Source organism: Pseudonaja textilis, chromosome 6 (assembly GCF_049901715.1).
Source record: "Pseudonaja textilis isolate UNSWEBS1 chromosome 6, rPseTex1.2, whole genome shotgun sequence".
NCBI lineage: Eukaryota > Metazoa > Chordata > Lepidosauria > Squamata > Elapidae > Pseudonaja > Pseudonaja textilis.
The window spans coordinates 31,804,568-31,827,171 of NC_141995.1; the positions used below are offsets into that span (position 1 = coordinate 31,804,568).

General features: G+C 32.2%; 1 protein-coding gene across 1 annotated transcript in view; it reads right to left on the bottom strand.

The window, feature by feature from the left end:
- FAT4 (FAT atypical cadherin 4) overlaps positions 1 to 22,604 on the bottom strand; it is a 104,335-nt gene that overhangs the window by 74,253 nt on the left and 7,478 nt on the right. The window lies entirely within an intron of this gene.

Consider the following 22,604-nt stretch of genomic DNA (forward strand, 5'->3'; position numbering starts at 1 on the left):
TATTAATGCAGGTAGCGTTCTCTTAATATTAGCTTGTTTGGCAAATATTTGAAATTATGATGGCATTGAACAGATGTGCCTTTGATGAATCCTTGTATTTGTGGCCAACACAGCATCCCCACAGTTATATGACTGATATTCAGATGCTTGGCAATTACAACATTACACATTCTGGTGTCACATGATAAATATTTGCGACATTCACTGCTGGCTTCCAACAAGCAAAATTAATGGGGACAGGATATTGGAAATGGCAATCAGGCAAGATCTGCCTAAAAATGACAGCTGGGACTGCTGGAACTGCCCTTATAGGTTGGTGCAGTCATTTGATGTCATGGCTTAAAACTACATAGCTTAGCAACAGAATTCTGGCAAGCAAGGCCTTCCTGTAGTTCCTAGAGCAGGAAGTATAAACTCATGTCAGCACGGCAGTGTCACATGATGTATCAAGACTTTTTCTCCTTTTGCTAAACCAGGCTTGGGCATGGCCAGTGGGTGACGCATCCAGCCTCTGGGCCAGGAGTTTGACAGCCCTCTCCTAGAGCTAGTGAATCCAAAATAACCAAAAGACTCCAGATTGTTTATTACAGCTATATGTAAAAAAATGTAAAGAAATGTAAGCCTTGAAGTGGCTGACATAGGAACCAAATGTGCTCAAGCACATGAATAGGTCCCCACAAATGTCAAAGCTAGAAATATAATGTTTAAAAGACTGCTGACTCAAAAGGACAGGAGGAAGATGGTTAGATTTAAACTGGGGGTAATATCAATGCACACATATATTCAAATATTTATATCCAGTGACATCTGTGTCCTGGAGTGGCAGATCTTTTCAATATATATGACTTCTTTATTTCGACTATAGAATAACTTCATGAAGTCAATTGCAGGGTGTTACCTGGAAAGCTGAAAGTATTAGCTATAACTGAAATGAAGACTGACAATAAAGGACAGAATTATCATTTTAATTATAAAAAAATCCCTTATAATAATTCAGCCATCTTCTGAATTAGAAATATTATGAAGAGGCTAAGACAATATAAAAACTATTATCTAGAAATTAAAAGGTAGAAAGGAACTTAGCCATAAACTTAAGTTATAGGCTATGTTCTATTTGAAAAGCAATTCAACATATAAAGCATTATTAAAACACTAAAGAAATCCTCTATGTATGGCTATCTGGCTTAGAGAAATATAACTCTGCAAGTTCAATAACTTTTTATTCATATAGTGCCTGCTCAACATTCCTAAAATTTTCCATTTGGCATACGATCGGCTTTCTGCAAACACATCTGTAATCTATTTGGCCTATTCTATGGAGACCATAAACTAATCCTAAAACATTGGGGAAAAAACTATGAAAATAAACAATGTCCCAAGATTAACAGCCAAACAAACCAAATAACAGTTATACATTTGTATTATTATAGTTTTATCCTTACTACATATTGTAGTTTTATCCTAACTACATATTTTCATCACATGTCATTCTAGGATGGGCTGGCAAAGAAGCAGAGAACTAAAAGCAAAGAGTAAGCTTTATTGTAAACATTCCACACTAATTTTATTTTATTTTTTTAAAAAAAATCATAATATAACTCTATTAATGCCTAATTAGAAATCCTACTATAATTATAATTTAGTAGAGAGGACTAGCCTTTCTTACAAAAAACAGGGACTATCCAAATTAGGAATATGCAAATCACTCAGTAACATTAATTTGATCATTTTTCTGCAAACTAAGCAAACAGATAAATGAAACCAATAAAAATATTTCTATAATTATTGTCGCTTTCAATTCTCCCTACCATATATTCTGTACCTTTTATATTAGTATATGAAATGTGAATATAATATACCCCATAATGCACATTTTAATATAACTTTATGAAATACTTATTCACTATGTCACTTTGTTTGAATTTAATTAGGATCCCAGTCATTTTGTTAAGTTCTCTAGCTAACCCTTAATTGCACATCTACTTATACTGTAACACATTCTTCTTTTGGCATCCATATTTTTTGGCTTGAAAAGAAGAACCAGACAGATTTGTTTTACATTTCTAGTATGAATGTCAGTTGCTATTATAACTTTCTGTTTCAGCCTTAAAAAAAGTTTAAGGTATGGTTGAATTACTTACTATTTTTGAAAGTACAATTATAACCATTGCACAATAATTAAAACATTCAAAAAGAGGTGTCATAATACATAATCCAAGAATAAATAACAAATGAAAAATAATGAAATTGATTTCTTTGGATTAATGTATGATGCATTTTGTTTTAAAACAGAGGTTTAAATTACAAATTTTCTATTTTCTGTTTAATCTGAATAGATAACTATCTTTATTCATTTATTAAATTGTAAGAAACCAATTTTTGCCAGTATACTTTTTCCCCTCCATTTATTATTTACATATGATTTCAATCACAATGTTTCTGATTTCATAAAGCCAGTATTCCCTAAATCTCTATGCTTGAATCTAGAATCCATAGTCTGAATACTGATAACATCTGTGGATCAAACTAGAAAAAAACAATTTAAGAAGAGCTGAAATTGACAACCTGATCACACAAAGCATGCCATTAAACAGCATTATGGCCTAGCCATTAAAATTAAAGATGAGGCAAAGACGTAAGAAGTTGTTGACTTTATGACATTTAGATTTATTTTATTCTAAAATCCCAAATATTTTGGAGTTTGGATATGCAACTTAGAGTTCTTTCAGACACCAGTCTGCTCTAAAGCAAACAATTCTTCAGCACTCACAGTTCTGGATTTCTTCTGTTTAAACTATATAATTTGCACAATGTGAAAATTCTGAAAGTCTGTGATCATCAAACCAAACAGCAAAATGCTAACTTTTTCCCGTATTTATCGCCCAGCTCAATTCTGGCTGTCTCTATTGGAATAAAAAAATCTTCATAGATGTCACTACATTAATGTAAGAAAAACAAGTAACCTCCACTCCAAATTGTGTGCATTGCTTTGAGTCCCACATTTCTTGCTGTCTTTGACCCATCTGTGCCTCTAGAACAGCAAATTCCATAAAATGTGAGCTGTTTGCAACAACACCAATTGCCTGGTTTATAGCCCTTGTGTCTTAATGAAGAGGATAGACCTGCAAGGAAGCATTCTCACACTATGTGTTAATTTAATTCTGGCAACTATAGTGTAATATATCTCAGTGCTATGCTATACAGACATTAAAGGATTATAACCAACACTTGAATTGGATCTGGATTCCTGCTTATAAGCAATGTAACAACTTCTAGATAGATCTATTTATAATTTGCTGAAGTTCAAATTAGTGGTAGAATACATAAAAATGCAGTTTTAAAATTAAGTCTACAATAAAATAATAATTGGGTGAAATTGATATAGCTAAGGTTCATGGATGGTCACCTGAGATTAAGCATGTACAAGAAGAACAAATCATGTCACCAAAACACACAAAATGCTTGCACCATCAAGACTACATCCCTAAGATAACCTGGAAAAAAGGAAACTAAACTCCAAATCAAATTGCTCAAACTAAAGCCCAGAAGCAGAGATACCAGAATAGATTTTATATCTAGGCATCCATTATCCACTACCGAACACAATAACCTACAAAAAGGCCTCAACTGTAACATAAATAATTCTAATAAGTTTGAATTATTTGCAATCTTAGAATAAGCACTTTAAAACCACCAGACTTACCATAGAAATCCAAGAAAACATAAGATAGATAATTATACCACATACCAGAAGAACAAAGAATCAGAACCAACTCAAAACAGATGATAGGACAGCCCTCAAATCCTAAAGAAGGACCAAACCATCATCATCCTTCCAGCAGACAAAGACTGTACCATAATCCTAATGGATAGAACACAATATGTACAAAATCCAAAGCATTGGTGGAAGACCAAGAAACCTCTGTTCCAGTAAATACCACCCCCAATATAGAAACTAGACTACCTGATCAAGAGAACCCTAATGACATAAGGGTTTAAGGTCAAATCACAAAAGAATAATGATGAGTGAAAATGTAGATCTAATATCTCACTCTTCTATGGACATCAAAAAACATACAACCTGACTTACTTACCAAAGGTATTTATCTCTGGAGATTCTCAGTCACCAGATCAAAGTTGTCTCAAAGGTGCTTTTTTCTTAAAAAAGCATTTGGACTGTTTTTTTTTTCCTCTGATGGCGAGGAGATGGAAGGATAAGTACTGCTAACTGAGACTGTATGTTGGGTGGGATGGAAGAATTGTATTTCTTTGCAGTCATCTGATTATGAGCACTCTCTAACAGCTTTTGAAGCCATTTGGAAGTTGATCTGTGCCCTCAGGGTCAGCTGAGTTAGGGTGAAATTGTTTATGGATTTTGGATAGACATAATCATCGGTTTGAAAGAGAGGTAAAATAATCCATCTATGTTAGAATTGAACACACTTCCCTCAACAGAGGGGGAGGAGTAAGATACCACATATCTCCAGTTTACAAAACAGTCCTTGCAGCAGTTCCAAGAACATTCCACAACCAAGTTTCTTGGATGAGAAATGAAACATTTTCTTCTTCTTCCTCAAAGTAAAAACAGTACAGTTGACTTTTCAAGAAAAAAGCACCTTTGAGACATTCAAATGTATTGTTACCAGGCATCCCAACATACAATGTACTGTAACTAAAGAACTTACCAAAAAGCTTGAACATCTTACAGAAGGAATGAACATTCTATGAACTCTCAACTATAGTACGCTCAGAAAATGGCTATACAATACTATACGACAGTGGTCCCCAACCACCAGGCCCCAGACCGGTACCGATCCATGGATCATTTTGTACCGGGCCGCCTATTTTGCTTGGGCGCCGCCATCTTGTTTCAACGGCGCTTGAGAAAGTGCTTCCGGGTGAGCTTATCGGTCGTCAGTTGGAAAGCGGCGTTTGGGTGCTGAAGGAATCCTCGCACCTTATTTTCGTCAAAGGGGGGGCGGCTTCAAACGAAGAGCCGTCCCGATGGCGGTGGAGTCTCGCGTTACTCAGGAGGAGATTAAGAAAGAGCCCGAAAAGCCCATCGACCACGAGAAGGTACAAAGGAGGACTTGAAGGTGGCGGGGAGAAGCGGGGGATGGCTGGCTGGCCGGTCGCTCGGCTCGCCTTGCCTTGGTCATGCATGCTGATGCCGGTACCAGTCTGTGGATCATTTTGTGATGCCGGTACCGGGCCGTGGTACAAAAATGGTTGGTGGCCACTGCTATACAACATATCCAATCTAGCCAAATATACTGAGATCAAAATACCCCAAATCATGAAACTTATCAATCTCTGCCATAGAATTTACTTTATTGGACAAACATACCAACAAATCAGAAGAACACCCAAAGGATCATCACCCTCAGGATTCATAACAAAAACTGTAATACACTCTTTGATTGTACAGTACTCCCAAATATACAATCAAAAGTATAGATCTGGTATGTAGATGGTATGTTTATTAAAATAAAAAGAAACTACTAGAGAAAATACATAACACAACTAACAATCTTCACAAGGACAGGAAGAAAAAACAGGTATCCTTATCACAATAACGACAAAGTAGAAACACAAGTTTATTGCAAAATCATTATACCAACCAATTGTTCCATTATTCAAGTAACAACCATAGCTCTAGATCCAACAAAAGGAGCTTCAAAAAAACACTGTTCAGATGAGCACAAATGAATGTGTGGTTTATCTCTATGTACAAATGTACTCATCAAACACAAACACTCTGCAACCAGGAACACCAGAAATAGGAAACAGACTGCTTATATAACAGCTTCCAAAAAAGGAGAAGACTAGCAGAGGACATCATGAATGCCAAGTAGTAGTCAGAAGACATGCTCAGACACAAAAAATGTCTTAATTGAACAACACATACTTAACTACTGTATAGTTTCAACTGGGAAACAGCATCCTAGACCAAGTTAAATCCAAAATAATAGAAAAGCATGACAATCAGACAAATAAACCATCAACAAAAATGCAGGAATAAACCACACCGATGCACCATTCAAAAGAAACAATAAAAAAGATTTTAAAAAACCTCTTAATTTTTTGGTTAGTAATTTTTGTAGATAATGTAATTAGTACCAATAGTCAATTAACTAATGTTTATTTATTTAACAAATCTGTATGCCTGCCTATTTTATAAAAAGTAGCTTTGGGTGGTATACCACAATCCAATAAAACTGCACGCGCACACACATAGATATATACACATATACATAAAGCAGTATAAGATACAGCCTCAAAGTTGTATTATACAATCTTCTGTAGATCTAGTTTGTTTCTTTTATTGATTCCTCTGTATCATTTTTTTATTGCCAATTTATGATTATTTATTTCAAGGTTATTGACAATGATGTTTCTCCAACTGTGAGAGGATTTAAAAAAACCTTTAAGTATCCAAAACATAAAGATTAGTTTATTATTATTGGGAAATATGAGCAAGCACATTTGGGTTGCTGTTAAGGGCTACAAGCTATATTTGTTATAGCACTTCTGGTTAGAGCTGGGGATTTTAAAGAAGGCAAGATATTGTTTTACAACTGAACGAAGTAATTGTTTCCCCAAGGAGAAAACAGGATTAAGGCTAATCTTAGTCTCCAATTTTAATTAACCTTTAAAAATATTATAGTAATTTCATGCATATGCACACCCTGTCTTTGTAATACGTTTACTCATGGAGTATCTAATGCTCAATGGAAGGAAGGAAGTCTATCATTATCAGTAAACAATATATACAAAACCTGGGTGTGGGATTTCTTCACAGAAGCTACTTGGGAGATTCTATTTCAGAATTTTTTTCTGTTAAACATTTTTTTCATAGTTTTCTTTGCTTTTGGGGTTTTTCCATTATTGTTACTTGCTATTTATGCAAAGAATTTAACTGAAAAGACAAGGAAACTAAATAAAAACTAAATCTATTAAAAACAAGGATGTCACATATCTTTTTTTTTCACATGTCAACTCAAGGAAATTTCATAGATGGATGTAAGCAATTTCTTAATACGTTCACTTTCATGTTTTTGTCCTGTTCCCTGAATTACTTTGTTATTCTTCTTATCCAAGCCATAGAACACTTGCATCATAAGCAAAGGCATGAAGACTATTATGGTAAATCATTAAGTTTCCCTTAAATAGTAAACATGAATAAAACATTCAAATGTAAAAGCTTTTATAAGAACAGTTCAGTCTGAAACAAAGAATGAAGAAAGAAATGATACCTGCTTACTGCAGAATGAGTAATGATTAGTTTTGGGTTTTAGATGATTGTTTTAACATATTGTATAATTTGTAGCATACAGAACATCGGTTTTCTTCAAATGGGTGCACTTCATTCTGTATGTCTTCCATCAATGTTAATCAATATAACCAATAGTGCTATAATTCTTTTTTTTTTAAAGAATTTTATTGTTTTTTTAACAAACAAACAGACAAAACATAAAAACATCAGCTCTCCCGTATTTATATACAAACAGTGAGTCGGTTGGTTCATCAGTTTTGTGCATTCATTTCGTAGTCACAATTACAATTACCTTATATAATAACTCTTATTGTCAATGCAAACTTATATATCCTCATATCATTATTAAAGAAAAAAAGATTTGACTATACTTTTATTCAATCATGCCTTATGAGATAACTATATTTTAAGTAATTTATTCTGTAACAAATCATGTAGTCCTACCAGTTCTATCCTAAATAGAAGAAAAAAAGAAAAGAAAAACCATTTTATAAATATACTATCAAATACCAAAAAAGAAAAAGAGAAAGTGAAATCAATATTATTCCTTATTGTCTATTGAAATTAGAGAGCAAGAAGATAAACAATTTTATATAATTTGGGATCTTTTCTATCAATGGCTGAATGATGAAATACAAAAATAGAATATTTAGAATGTTAGACAATAGTGCTATAATTCTTATCTAGTTTTTGAAAGGCCTTGCAGCAGCTATCAGGATTATTATTTTCTCTGCTTTGAGGTTATGACTTAATTTATTTTAGTCATTTGCTATCAGCATCAAATATTACCATCAATTTTTGCTTATAAAGCTCCAGACACTATATAACCACTTAAAAATGGCTTTACCTCTGTAATCCATGTTACATAAGGTGCCAGTCTGATTTTCATTATAATTCAAGCAGACTTGGGTATAACTAGCACTTGTATGGAAGGCCTGATACACCTTAAGGATATAGACAGGAAAGTAGAAAAAAAATCTGGCAATAAGGCATGAAAAGCCATTTGTTAATACAACAGTCTTCCAAAGCATAATATTCAGTAGAAATTCTTTAGTATCTTCTTCCTTGTCCTTATTATTATGCATTATTAATTCAGATCTGTGTCTGGGAGATGTGCTGTATGTAATTATTTTTATTTTCAAAACGTAATGTATTGACACTGTGCTTGTTACAGTAACAATATTTCATTTCTGAAAGTTTCTTCAAACATTCTGGGACTGTGACAAAAATTTGTATTTGAACAGAAAAGCTAAGAAACTATATGAAATATTGACTAAGTTACCAGAAGTTGAGCCTGATTTGAAGGTTATTTTTTTTAAGTAGCCCATTTTTAATTTACATTCGTTTGCACTGTGATGGTGCCAGGATGATCATGGATTTTACACTCTCATTAACACTTAGGTATTAAGCGAACCACTAATGCAATGCTTTGCACACTTATCAGTTATATTATATAAGTCCACACAGTGACTCTGAGGAGCTTTAGCAGGTAAAAAATAATACAACTCATAGTATAAAACACAGCAGCACAAATGCAAAAGCCAAGAGACCAAACCAATCTAAACAACATTGTATACTATAGGCTCCACTAACACTCCAATCTCCATGTCTGGGAACATAACCATATCTAAGAGTTTTTAAAAAGGCTGGCAGGGTTAGGGCCAGCCAAATCTCAAGGGAAAAGTGGTGACATGGATTTTGACAGTCTACTGATTAGCTACTTGGAAAAATGTCGCTGTCAGAACATAGGACTGCACTGAACAAACATCCATACACCAGTGGAATAGGAAATTGCCAAGGATCTTTTATGCTTGTGGTTAGAGTATCCTTTGTACTCTTGCTGTGGGAGAAGAAGCTACCACCCTTTCTAAGACCCTTTACACTTCCTGATTATAGTTTACCATTAGGCTGCAGGAGAATCTACCACTAAAAGGCTATATATTTTTAAAGCCACAGATTGTTAATGTTTCCCTTTTATATTGTATCCACAAAATCATAGTTTTATTTCTTTAGCCTATTTTAAAATGATAATTCAGACCAATTATCCCACTGTGCATAGAAATTTCATCTCCAAATGTCTAACCCTGTTAACTAATTACTGTTAACTTAATAAATTAATTTCTTCCTGATATTGACACTATTTAGACTAAATAGCTTAATTTACATATATGTGTTAAATTTATTTGTACTAAATTCCAACTGGAATAAGTAAAATTCTGGGAATAAGCTTCACAAAGTGTGTTTTAATTCTGAGGAGACATGGGTAGAACTACAATTTTATATTTTTACAATGTTAAGCATATTTTCCTTTTTTGAAGAAAAACTTTGTGAAGCTTATTCCCAGAATTTTACTTATTCCAGTTGGAATTTAGGAAGATGTGAGTGTTGTAAAGTTTGTAATGGATATAAGTCTTTTCACCTTGAGGTCAATATTTCAACTCTTTCTAAGGTCATTACTCATTCAAGGCTTGACAATTTGACAAAAGAGGTATATAACTTGACAACTCGGATATCACCCACATTATTAGAAAATACTTCAGTTCTAATGAATTAAGAATACAAGAAAAATAATCAGTGAACAGCAAAAACTACAAAAACATTACACAAAAAAAGCCAAGTTGTTCAAACAGAAATATAATCAACTGAAAAATAAGTTTAGTTTTTGCTTTTAGAGAAGGAAAGGTGAAAGAGACTAAGGCAATCAGGAAGGATTCTATGACCAATGAAAAGATAGCACCAATAGATTGTTCATAATCTGTAACAATAATGACAGCAGTATATTACCTTCATGATGTATTGGATATAGATGAAAAGTAATATCAATAGAACAATGTCTTTTTATTCCAATTTTTCTCTTAAATTCATATTCAGAAATAATTTTATTACCTTGAAATATAATTTAACCCATACTGTATTATCCCAAAACAGTCACTCCAATTGTAAAACTGTATTAAAATGTATTATTTCAATGTAACTAAATTTCATATGAATTAAGGATTATATTTGACAGTACAATTAAGGCGATAATTCATAAGAAAATAACCACAATGAATACCTATAATTTGTTCAAGTTGCTGATTGTAAGACTGAATGCAAGATATATGCTAGGGAGTAAGGTTTTATGTAATCTTTTAAGAAATGTTTTATTTGTGCTCTCATTACTTGAATATTTTAACTATTTTCAACTAAAAAGAACCATTACAATATCTATATAACTTCTATATGGTAGTTAAATTTTGTGTTCCCACAATGTAAATAAGCAACAGCTAGTGCAAAGCTGTTGCTGTTTTTCTTTTTAATTATTTTTAAATGTAAAGTGCTGATTAATGTATGAAAACTGTTATTGTAACTATCAAGTATTTTGAGAGTATTACTATGTTTATTATTTACAGATATTCCCATCAGAGCCAGTATGGTCTAGCAGTTAAGGCACCAGGCTAGAAAGCAAGAGACCACAAGTTCAAGTTTGCCTAACCATGAAAGCTAACTGGCTGATCTTGGACCAGCCACCAGTCCAACAAAGACAAAGGTAGATTTCAGAAATGGAAAATGAAGTATATAGACAGAGAAGGGGACACCTGAAAGAAATAGCATCTTATTATTCTATCTGGTATTACTAATAATTGCTTGTGAATTATAAGGTTCTATAATACCTGAAGAAATTGTAATCATGAAATGGTATATTTTGTAAAAAAATTAATATTAGGATTAAAATTCAATGGTATAAAAATCCAAGTGTTTGTATTTGGCGGATTACTATTGATCTAAACAGTATGGAATGGTGTTCATAAGACATTTAAATATGATTCAACTCATGAAGCCCAATTTATTTATTTATTTATTTATTTATTATGCATTCATTTATATTTCCTATTTCTTAACAGCCTCAGATCTCTCTCAGGGAGGCTTTCTGAGAGGTGCATAATATAAATAATTTGCCACCTTTGCCAATATAAATAATTTAACATCATAAAAAAGTTTATAAGGAATTGTTAACACTGCCTTCAACAATTCTTTATCTGCAACTATTACCAGATAAAAAGGAGAATGTGGTTGAAGTAAATAATGGCAGACACCACTTTGCTTAAGACAAATTATTAGCTTGTGCAAAAATGAGACCACCCTTGATGTCCCTGTAAGCAAAAAGGCAGCTGTCATCTTGGCCTTTGAAAAATTCAAAGAGAGTTACAGTGACAAAACAGCTTTTATCAGCAACATTTTTGTGCCCCTTGGAAGAAAGGACTGTAGATATACTGCCGACACCCACATACACACGCAGTTAAATCAGCAGGACTACTCATTTTAGGGAATTACTATATCAATCAGGATACACAGCTGTAGCACATATAACTACTTAAGAATGTCAGGCCATGCTAGATTTACCTTTAGCTAAAGTATGCTCTGGTAGAAGTATTTAAAAAAATAACAGGTTTTCAGGAAGTATTTTCTCTATAAAGACAACCCTCTGTTGCTCCAAATGAAGAACTGTAATAATACAAATATCTTTGAATGTACCAAAAAATAACCAATAGTATTGGTTGTTTCATTGTATCGTGACATAAATGTCTCCTCTGAAAATATGTTTGATCTAGGAATCTTTACATAGAGAAGTAACATAACTTTCATTAACACTGTATTTGATTATCAAGATCACTTTATAAATTTATTTATACTTTATAACTTTATTAGAGTTTTGAATGCAGAACAAAAATTAACAAGAAATAATATTTAAAATGAAAAAGAAGAAAAAAAAAAGAAGAGAATACCAAAGACAGAAGTTCTGAAATCAAAGAAAAGAAAAAGGATTGTAAAGAAGTGACTTGTAAGTATAAATATGTGAATCTATAGGTTACAGCATTGTTTATATTTTCTCTATATTTATTTTTAATTAGCAAGATCATTTGAAGCTTGACTGATTCCTTTCAGAAATGACCAAAATCTCCATTTGGTTGTGGGACACTGAGTTCTAACTGACTGCTGGAAAATAAAAAGATATTTATTAAGTTAAAAAATTAGAATTACTTAACTCATGTTTTGCAAATAAACAGAGAGAATTTCTCAAGATTATTGATCAAACCAATTCTAATTTTTCAATGTCTTCCCGCAACAGGTATTTTAGAATAGAAGAACAGTGGTTGGCTTTCCTATACACTACTATAATCATATAACATATACTTATAACTATTTGCGTATCTGGTATCATCAATGATGTATGAACAGGACATTAATTCTGGCAGAAAATGCAAATAAAATAAGATTTTATTTTTGTTTATAGAAAATGATTTTGTAGTCTCTTTTATTCTGGGAAATTCCATAGCTATGTGAACACAATAGACAGAAATACAAATACTGACTTAGTTCTTTATACAAAGATATGAAGTGTGAAAAGTGAAATACATATATAGTAGGCAGATGGATTTATTTAATCAAAAATAAGAAATGTCCAAACTGACACCAAATGCTGATGGATAAGAATTCATAACCATACCTAAGAATAAAGGTTAATTCATAAATTTATATTTATGAGCATAAAAATTAATTATATTTAGAAAGATAAAAGTGAGGAATGTAGGCAAGGGAAATCAGATTTGTTCATGAATGAATTAATGTGACTGCCCTGGACTAAAAAATTGGGTAACCAACAAATACCGCAAGGAATATTTTATAAAAACTGCTTTATAAAAGAACCAATCTCTATATATAGTTGTTGTTCCATGCTTTTTAAAAAAAAACACTTTTTAAAAAATTGGATAGATTTCAGCTTATTTATCATTTCTGTATTTCAATTCAGTTAATTAACAAGGATATCTCATTTTAATAATTAATATTTTTTCAGTATACTAAAAAACATTTTCACTAAGAAAGCAGAAGTCCAGTTCTGGACACTAGAACTGTTGTTCTCCATTCAAATCTTTCTTTTAGATCTTGCCTTACTTCGCTTTAATGAATCACTGCATAATGTTGCACATCACCCACCCAAACCAGGACTGTCAATATCAGGTTGTTCAGTCAACAAGGCTGCGAGCAAGCCAGAGTCAGTCTTCCCATGAAAATCAAGTCAATGACCTGCATCTCTTGCTCCTGTGAACCAAAAGATGGCTATAATTTTTCTTTTTCTCTTCCCCAACCTTACTTTTCACATGTTGCAATAGTTCCCTCAAGTCATTAGGCAATATAAAAATGCATCAATTCCTGCAAAGTTAAGTTCTTTCTGAATGACTGCATTGTGGCTGATTAGGCACAGTTTTCTTATTTTGTCAAATTAAATAGAGAGGGACAATAATATAAAAGAGAGGAAAATCAGGGAATGTTAAGGTATTTCTTCACTCAGACGATGTTCGCCTTACTATCTAATCAAGTGGAAAGGGCCTTTATTTGCTATTTTCTATTGTGAAAAAGTGCAGCAATAAAATGTCTAAAGATTTTCCAACACTTTTGTTACCCCAAAAGAGCAATGTTAGTCAAGTGCTTTCTGATTTAAAATAAAAAAGATAAAAAGAAAACAATTAAAAAGAAAGAGAAATCAACTTCTGTAGTAGTTTGAAAATTCAGACAGTTGAAACCCATCTATGCCCAACAGCCTTTTAACTTTCCAAAAGTTTTCACTAAAAAAAGTTTGTAAAGAGGTTTGAATAAGTGTTTCTTCTTTGTGACCAGAGAAAACATTATAAATGATGGAAGAAGCAGTCCACAGAACTTCAAACGATTTTATTTTAAAGCATAACTAATCAGCATCCAGAGTTTGAGTGTTAATGCCAAATAAGATAATAGTACTCCAAAGTCTATTGACCTTTTAAGAACATTTCTTTAAGATACAAAACATACTTTTTGCAGAAGGTTAACATTATTGTTACAATAACAGATTATCTGTTGATAAATATTAACAACTATTAGATCATATGCAGGTAAATAAACTATAATCATTTTTGTTCATAATATTCTATAGTGTATGATGGGGAAGGAGGAGATAATGAAAGAGGGGTGGAGAGAATGAAGATTTAACAACCCAATCTATTAACTAAATTGCCCATTTCATGATCTCCAGTGCTATAAAACCTGAAACACAATAGAAGAACAATTCAATGAAAGTGGAGTGCTCTTTGGCTCCACTTATTTTAATAGAGAAAGGCTAAGCTGCTTCGTTTTCCCTTTAAATTTTATATAATAAAAATTGATTTGTTAAATGATGTTAGAAACTTAAAAAAAATTGAGCTTCAACTGTAAAATGAATGCATTGGACTCTATCCAATTTGGGCTTGATTATCTGAGGGATGTTTTTCTCCTGCTATAAACACCCTTGATTTACCTGGATCAACAGGATATGCCCTTTTAAGGTAGTTTTTAGAAGTTCTTTTCAACAGGCGTGTTGCGACGTAGTTGTGCCAGGGACTTATTTCTACTGTGCCACAAGATTTTTATCTTCTTTTCTATGTCTGAAATGTATAACTTAAGACTGTGAAACTTCCCCCTGAACTATGTGTTACGTATCTAAAATATTTTTCTGATGAGTCATTGAACCAGTACTGCATTCAATTCTGTGCCACACATTTTAAAAAGGTTAAGAACCACTGATCTAGTACTGATTACTGTCTTCTATAGAAACTTATTTTACATTAACCTTGTGAGTCTGCATCAAAATCATTGGACAATATGATTTGAGGTCATTCATATCAGCCAATAGAAACCATTACATAACCATACCAATGATAGGTAATATACAATGACTCTAAAGTATGTAAAACCACTCATGATCCAACTAAAAAATATAAATTAAAACCACCACTATTCCCCTGGGCTATGTGGCAACATTTAAACCAAACAGAACATCAGTCAATCTTCTCCAAGTTCTTTCTTTGAGAGGAAAGAAAGAACTGAATAGCCAAAGTACTTTAATACTTGGCTGAACAATCAGTAGACTCAGTAATGAATATTTTAAGCTAAAGATCATAAAAAAGAAATTATTACATGATAGATCTATTAAGAGTGATCAAGTTCTAAGGTTGTTCATACACAAAGTAAAGATTGTTCTGGGTATATACTATATATTCTCTCTCTCTCTCTCTCTCTCTCTCTCTCTCTCTCTCTCTCTCTCTGTATACATATAGATATATATGCTATTTATTGAAGATGTATTTGCTTGGAAGTACAAACCCTCAAACACTGTACTGTATATAAAAACAAGCACTACAAGTGTAACTTTATACAGTATGTTTTAGATTTCCCTAAACATGGTTATTTTTAATATAAGAAATCAGTGAGCCCTGTACATATATATGATTGTACAATAAATCCAAATGCTATAGTTAGATAAAGCTTTTCCCATAATTTAATATGCTGATTTTGATAAAATGATCTGTGAACCTTAAACTGAAATAAGAAAAATCCAGTGGTTCAACTGGCAAAACAAGCTTCCACATATTTTCAGGAAGACAAATTAATTTTGGATGGGAAAAGGAGGAGCTTCCACAATGGAAAATCCTTCCTTCCAAATTGATTGCACATTGCAACATTTATTTTAAGGAAGGATTTTTACCCAGGAATCTATGACTTCTGAAAAAAAAATTAAGAAAATGTTAGAAATTAGAAAGGAAAAATATTTGCTTTTTGATATATTTCATACATAAAGCAAATCTACAAAAATCAATATGGAGGGTTCCATTTTATACAATCTGTCAAATACACTCTTCTCCAATAAACTTTTTCTTGTGTATAGCAATAGTGTGAATGCATTCACTACCCCCCAAAATAGTTCAATTTTCTGATTCCTTATAGTTCTATAGCAGCTAGAAGTAATATCAGCAATATATAATTTCAAGACAAAAATAGATAAATATGCATTCTCTAACAGCTTTATAAACATGTACAAATGGAATTGTAATCATCGACATTTGTCATAGTTCAGTTTTTTTTTTCTCATCCAAATATTGGAACCTCTATGAAATGCTTTAGAAAAATGCTCTTGTATACATCAGATTTCAGTAAAAGAAAAGAAAATTTTAAAAGTCAAATAATTTGTAGAAATGTGGTACATGAGATTTGAAGATATGGGTGTTCATAAGTAATCAAGATAAAATATTTATTTTCATCACATTTTAATAAGACACTTGAAGTGCCTTTTTATTTATTTTTTCATGATTAGTTTCAAGATTACTATGAACATAAAGTTAAGATTTAATCTTAAAACTTAAACGTTAAAAGGTAGAGACAATACATGCTCCCTGTTTGTACAATAATGACATTTAGTTATTGAATAAAATTAATAGAAAACACTTTATGAGTTATTTCTTATACAAACCAAAGTTGAACATTAATTTATGATGATAATAGCTCTTTCTGATAAGGAAATTCCTATTTTATACCAGAATCTCAATGGACTCATATTAGATCAGATATTTGAAAACAAAAAATTGAGTTTTCATGACTTGCTCATTATTTGTAGTACCACTGTATGAACTCTTTACAAAATATAAACATAAAGGTGGAAAGCTAAATGGATTAAATATCTTTCCAAACAAATGAGCCCATTTAAAAACTTAAGAATATTAACATAAAAGATAATTATGCATCCATTTAATTGTAAACAAATGGATGAGTTGTTCTCTCTAGCCCTCCTATATGCTTCCAAATTACAAATTCAAATTACATTTTGTTTCATTTTAAAGAGTTGTGCTTATTTCCAAACAAGGGCTAGGTTGCAGCAATTCACTATTTTTATTTCTATGAAAAGCTCCTGAGACTTAGCATTAGAGGTGGTGATCTGTTTTATATCATATGGTCTCTTATTTAAGTGTCGTGCAAGAGGCATTAATATTACTTTGCTACAAATTCAACCCTAATTATACATATTTTTCATGGAGTCTTAATTTCAAGTACTCCCAGCCTTGTTTGTTAAAGCAGGATTGTTGTGCCCCTTGTTAAATGAAGTCACAGCAGAACAATGGTTTCTGGAATCTGTTTATCCTTATTTATTTTGTAATTGCTTTTTATTATTTTATAGTTTTTCTACTGCACACATACTATGTAGAGAAGACATATGCAAAGAACTGATCAGAGAAAAATAATACTAATAATAACAGTAACAATAATAGTAATTCCTATTAATCAGTTACTATTCCTTCTTCATTTTGTTTGAGGCCAAGTATTTTGGCAAGCACATTTTTTTCTCTCTCTCTCTTCTCCATAAACTGTAGTCTTTGCATTATTCTTTACTATAAATTCATTAAACAATGTATTACTATAATTATCCCTGTCAAGGATATGATTAAAATAGCTTGGTATTATTGACTCTTGTTTAATTATAGTTAATTATGCATTATGAGTTGGTAACTGAAACTTTTAGTTCTTTGACAGATAAAGGAACTTGTGCCAAACTACATTTTACACACAATTGTATAGTTATTTTTTCCCAACCTTTTTACAAAAATGAAAACAGTCTATAATTGAAAAAAGACGTCTAACATTTCAAAATGCTCTTTTTTCTTCCATAAAACAAGTTATTGAAAACTTACATTATTTTTCTGTTGAACTTTAGTTGATATAACCTATTTTTTGCTATAAATAAGAACCTTTAATTATCTTGCCTCCTCACTCCTATAAATTGCCATTCTATCTGCTTAGAAATTTATTTAAACATACACACAAACATGTGTGCAGACTTCACACACACACACACTAACACATGGGGTGGGGTGAAAGAAAAAGAAAGTATATATGGATTTCCAATATAATTTAAAATGATCCCATTTTATTAACGTTATCATCCTTAGCTATTTTTTGCCATCTAGGGATGAAAATGGATTAGAACTAACATATCTCTGCTTTTAAAAAGAAAAAAGAAAACTAGGTGGCAGCAGACTTTGGAAGTTCTGTACCACTTTGCTGCCATCTAGTGGAATGTTGTATTTTGCAATACAGTTCAGAAAACCTTAGGTGGACACTACCTGGCTTCCAACTAAGATAATGGAAATGTCAAACAAAGGAAGTTTTGAAAATCTCAGTAACATTCCAAACATTCTCACGTTTGAAAAAAAAAAAACCTTTAGAACCATATAAAAATTTCAATCAAAACTCTGCAATTTAAAAAAAAATACTTTTACCTGATCCTCTACCTTAATGTATGGATTAATTTTCATAGGTTTTATCATATACTTGGAGAAAGTAAACCAGTTCTCTAAATATGGTAGTCCAAAATAACAATGTCTAGGTTATTATCTTCCCTATGAGTAGCATATTGTTATTATTGGATTCCAGGCATCTCAGTAATATAAAAGGAAAAACTGAGAGGGAAACTAAATCACCAAGAAAGTATGCAAATGAGTTGATTTGTTACTTCTCACTACTCAGAATCTGAAGTTTTCACTTTGAACTATGGATTGGGGGAAATATACCCAAGGCTCCATAATCTGAGACAAAAAGTCTTACTCTGCTACATTCAAACAATAATTCATCTAAGGACAATTTCATGAAAAAATGAACACATACCAGTATGTTGCATTTTACAAGTGAATCAAGCCTATATTATGTAGGATTAAATCCTACTGAAATAAGTAAAAGGAATCATGCTTGTGTTTTATTAAACTGCTAATAATATTCTCCAAACATGCCAGTCTTTGGTATATTACTTTCCTTTCCCCTACTGGGGTTAATTTTAAAAAGTTCTAAAGTATCTCCTACTAGAAATCAAATGCTTTTTGTTGATCTTGCAAGGAGCCAGTAGAAACCAGTCTAGATATAAGCCAAAGGGAGAAAGCCAATAAACAATTGAGAAGTGAAGGCAATCTGGTCCACCTGTGGTGGAAATATTTCTTTTCTCATTCACACAGCAAGACGCTTCATGATGGATTACAGAAACACCAGTGGTGGAAATAAAATGGAGAAACAGACAGATCAACAGGGAATCTAAATGGTTATATGAAAATTCCAAGAAAAACATCTACCTTAATCATTGCAGAGGACTTTTAAAAAGCGATCATTTTAATGAACCTACCATACCATCATAAGGAATTTTTAATCTTACACACTGTAAAGTTAGACCAATAAGTTATGTACAACTAAATAACAAATGCATTTACAGGGGCATATCTCAAGACTAAAGTTACCGCAAAGACAGGATGCTGAAATGGACACAATAAACATGGTGATCACCCAGATTTTTGCAGCCCAGATATGGTAACTTTACATAGTATATTCAGTTTTACACAATTAAATTGTATTGTTACTCGTGAATAGATTACATGACCTTTTAAAGGCAGTATCATTTTCTATTCCAAATAGAGAAGATCTGTGCAGAGGAGGAGAGAGGCAGGGAGGGATAGAGGAAGGGAAGGAGAGGGGGAGGGGGGAGGGAGGGAGACAGAAAGAAAGAGAGAGAAGTGTCTGCTTTGGAATCATCTTTCAATTAGTGCAGAGAGTTGCAGCCCTATGCTGGTACTAATATTTCAAAATCAGTGAAAGCACATATCACTTAAGTAATTGTTCTATATTTATCTTTGTCTATATATAATTACAATAAAAATACGTGAGAAATTAACAAAACATTCAATTGTGTGAAAAAAGGATGCTCCAATACACCCTGCTAAACAAATCTAACACTTCTATTGTGTAAGCAGTTAAAGAACATTTGAAATTTCTACATGAGATTAGTTTTCTTCACATGAATTTAATCAAAATGTTTCCACAACTTTATACTAGTGTTTGTTTAAGACCATCAAAAATGCTTCTTGTTAAAATAAAGATAGTACAGCAATAAATGCCAGTTAATAAATGCCTGCCTAGATAAAATTGCAGAATTGTTTTAAATGGATTTGGGATGGAAAATACACAAGAAAAAATCTTGCATACATATTGCTCTATCTATTTTATCCAGAAGCATAAACTCTGCTTTTGCAGAATCTTTCAAGCTTGTTATCACATGTTTCCCCTACTCTTAAAAAGTGAATTTTAGGCAAAAATCCCAAATCCTTAAAAGAATCTTTTTTTAAATAATGATTATTTTACCCATTATCCTAAAGCACACAGTTCTTGGAAAGCAAACCATACATGAAACTTTAACCCTAGTAAAGATTCTAAAACTGCCTGCTTTATCATGGGACATCTTAAAAATTTCCTGATCAAGAATTTCCCAATCAAAGACTGATATAGGGCTTCATATCTGTTTCCTAATTTATAATCTATTGTGAAACATTCTTTTCTCATTAAGGATAGGTGCACCAACAATATTAGTGCCAGGCATAATCCAGGAACCAGTGGATCCAGCAGCAACAATGACTGGGTGTTTTCTTTTCTTTTCTTTCATATTGTACCACCTTACTGTAAAGATGTTCAATAAAGCTGTTGATACTGCCATTTACCTAAAATTAGTATTGGGCAGATTCAATAAGCTCTTTTATCATAATATCTGGACCAGCTTTCTGAAAGTTAACATAGCTTTATAAATTGTACTCTTATTTCAAAACATGAAAAATCAAACAAAGATCGGGCTCTTACACTTTTTGGATTTAAGAACTGCTAGTTTTATTGCTGACAGAAGATCAAGTGGTATTTTTGTTGCTATAAAGGCTATCAATTGAAATTGATGACAATGAAACCATTACTAAGCAAAAAAGTCCCCCAAAGGGAGACAGGAGATAGGGAAGATGACAGTCTTTAGATATGGCATTGGGAAAAATGACATTCCTTTGTAATAATTTGTGCAAATTTTATTGAAACAGCACATTTAGGCATATAAGAGCCGTGGTGGTGCAGTGGTTAGAATGCTTCTTGTTAAAATAGGCTAACTCACTGTTCACTCCAGGAGTTTGATTCTGAGCAGCCTAAGCCTTCCATCCTTCTGAGATAGGTAAAATGAGGACCCAGATTGTTGGACTCTATGAAACCGCTTAGAGAGAGGGCTGTGAAGTGATATATAAGTCTAAGTGCAATTGCTATTGCTGTATTAGAAAAAGACATTAAAAAATAAAAAAGGAAATATGAGCTTCCTCTTGTTATATGTCAATTCTAAAGTTGCACACCTTGAAGCATTTAATGTATTATTAGGGTTTGGAATTCTATGCTATGCAAGCTTATGCAAGTGTGCAAGTCAATAAGACTTTGTTCTAAAAAGTATCACTGTCGATATAAAGTAAGCACAATCTAGCACTAACAACAAATACTAGATTTGAGTATATACAATAAATTCATTTTTCATATTAAACTGTGTTTTTATTGTAACAATATAAAATAAGGTACAAATAATGTAATTATTTTGCTCAAATCTTTTTTCTTTGCAATAATGTGCTGTTTTCACAGGAATGTCATTACTCAAATAATTTTGATGCCTCACTTAATGAACTATTTGCTATACAATCATATATAATTTCATTATGATTCAAGTATAAAAACAAGTTAATAATTCCATATAGTTCTATGAAATGTTAAACCACATTAAGTTCAGTGGGACCAAGCTAATATGAATGCATGTAAAATCACAGCCCATGCTGAAATTTAAAATTTATTTTGCTTTAACTGCCTTGGTTGAACTGGACTGAACTTGAGGACAAATAGTACAAAACAGTGTCATCCTTTTTTTATCATATTATACAGTAATATTCATTGAATATATAAAATATGGTAAGATTCCTTCCAATAACAATAGTTAAATTACTATTTAGTTAAAATGCATTTATTTTTAATGCAATTATAAAATGATGCAAGAAATTATGTGGTTAGGCTTGCATAATTTCTCTCCTAATAAAACAAACAAACAAAAACAAACAAACAAATAAATAAGCCTTTAAAGACAAATTAGAATCAGACTTGATTTCTGGTGACTTCATTGACATATTTGGAGAAAAAAAAAACCAAGCACATCCTAGGCAAAGGGAAAATGTAGTTCAGGGACTACTCCAGAGTAAATAATTCTGTTATATGGGTTAATCAAGATCTCAGAATTCTGCAGCTTCAAATACTTAATCAAGAATAATGTCATAACTGGAATCAAATCACTGCATATGATAACAGGCATATATCATGCTTATTTCAATTTAAAATATAGCATTTTTACAATCCAAAATTAAGTATGTTTATGAGGTGAATTTCACATGATCACTTAATTAAGTGAGACCATATGCTTAAGGTAATATTCCTTGGGTGCAATTTTTATACTGTCCAATTCTGTTTTGAGTTCAGAGCTCAAGTTCTTACACCATAACAGAAGCCAATGAGTCATTCTCCACTTCCGGCATCCCCTGCTGACTGAGTGTTCCAGGTTTTTGTGAGTAAAAACACAAGTCAGAATACTATGCAGAAATGAGGGCTCAAACAATGTCAAACGGAAAAGGAAAGCCCCCAC